The sequence below is a fragment of the Phoca vitulina genome, unplaced genomic scaffold (genome assembly GCF_004348235.1).
Source record: "Phoca vitulina isolate PV1807 unplaced genomic scaffold, GSC_HSeal_1.0 scaffold3, whole genome shotgun sequence".
Lineage (NCBI taxonomy): Eukaryota > Metazoa > Chordata > Mammalia > Carnivora > Phocidae > Phoca > Phoca vitulina.
The window spans coordinates 13,210,406-13,212,542 of record NW_022589706.1 but is presented as its reverse complement, the minus strand read 5'-3'; positions in this window follow the sequence as shown (position 1 = coordinate 13,212,542).

Here is a 2,137-nt window from a genome sequence, read left to right as displayed (position 1 = left end):
CATATGTTATTTAATGATTTGTTATTTGATTTATACCTTTCAAATAATTAGATAATGGTATTTGGGTCTCAGTTTTTACTTATGCCCGGGGCTCTGTACATGTAAGGAGAGAAGAGATAAGCATTCCCATACACCTGTAACCTTGAGACCTGCTTCTCTACTGCCAAGAATCACTTGGTTGGGACTTTGTGGAACAATCTTGTGTTTGCTTTGACAGGATAGGTCTTGCTCTGTCTGATGTCTCTAGATTAGTATGGGGTGAAATAATGCTCGTTTCTTCCTATGATCTTCTTGTTTCCTGAGGGTTAACTATTGGCCAAAGCAAATACATGCTGAGGGGAGATGCAAATGGGGCTGCAGAGAAGGAACCCACTTAATGGCTTTCTATACTCCATAAGGTAAGTAAACAAATTATTACATATGAAGAAAATTACTTACAGAGCAAGTGAACCTCCAAAGGCTTCTCAGCCACAAGGGAGATAATGTTTTCCATTATTATGCACAGAATTTCAGTTCCCATGTCTTCCTCTTCTTTCTCTAACTTGAGCATGGGTTGTTTCTGTGCCTAAGAAATTAGAGCCTTGACAATAACTTCCACTCCCACCCCTGCTGACCATTCTTAATTCGAGAAAGTGTCAAGAGAAAGTTGAAAATTTGCTTTTTCTTCTATCTTGGTCTAAATCAAATTCTTAGGCAGAGATTCTACCCACCAATATTCTGTGTAACCAGAGGAAAAAAAAGTACAAAGATTTATTTTCTCAATTTAAGTGTAAATCATTATGAATTTTCTCCAATTTTCCAGAATAGTATCATCTGATCAAAAATAAGGAACAGTTTTCTCTCTCTTGCTATTTATATCCCTACCCCTACTGTGCCCACATACTCATGCTGCTGGCCTAATATTGTTTTACATTAGCAAATTCACCATTTCTTAGGACGCAGAACATTCCCTACAAAAGAGTGGGTGCCAGAAGATGTTGGATCTACTGCAGCTTACTTAGGACTCCTCATTGCACACATCTCTTCAGTGCCCTAGAAAAGGCCCTAGCCATGTGGTCTCATGGTCATGTATTTTTGTGAAATTTGCAAAAGTGAGGCCACTACCTCTGTCCAATTTGACTCCTCCATTTGCATGGTCAAATCGCACTTGTGTTAAGGTGATGTCAAAATGGCTATGGGCATTTTTTTAAAAAATCCAGCTAAGGGAGAGATGACTTTGGACCCTTTTAGTTTATGTTTAGTGGGATACAGTTATGTGGTTTGCAATCACCTCCATCTGCAATTAGGCCATTGCTAACTTTCCAGTGAACTTCCCTTTTGCTCCCTATGTGAACTCACCCAGCATGATAATCTGAAGGTCAGGGCTGAAGACTGCATCATGGCATGATGGTGTCATAATTGTTTTTTTTTTTCTCATTCATAATGAGTAGTTAATTACATATCTAATTTTACACATATGAATGTGTATGCCTTATCCTAAAGAAGATCTCTGAAATTATATAAGGTTCTGGCCCCACAAAACTCAGATATATCTCTAATGGATGTTCACTAAATGTTTGGTGCAAGAGTCAATGACCTTCCATGGTGAGATAAATTTCAATTCATCTGATACAGCACCTTAATTTTATTAAAAAATTAAAAATTTAAGATAGTAAATTAAATGCCTGAATCTTTAAATACCACTCCAGTATATAAGGAAAGGTTAGAACAAGCATACACTTTAGAGTCAGAAATGAATTTATATCCTTCCTTCTAGCAGTTTAAACTTGGTGAAGTTATTTAATTTCCCTGCGCCTCGTTTTCCCCATTTGTAAAATGAGGATGATAATACTTACTGTGCAGAATCATTCTGAAGATGAAAAGAAATGATATAGGTATAGCACCAAATGAGGGTGCTGAGCATGCAGAAGCATTTAGAGAAGTGTTGGAAGCATGGTGTAAGGGTCAAGCACACAGACTCTGAAATCAGATGACCTAGTTTAAATCCTGGCTCAGCAGCTAGATACCCATGTAGTCCAGGACAAATAGTTTCTGTGCTTCCACGTCCTCATCCTTAAAATGGGAGTAAAAATGATATCTATATTATAAAGTGGTTATGAAGATTAAGTGAGTTAATATTTCTAAAGTACTTAGAATG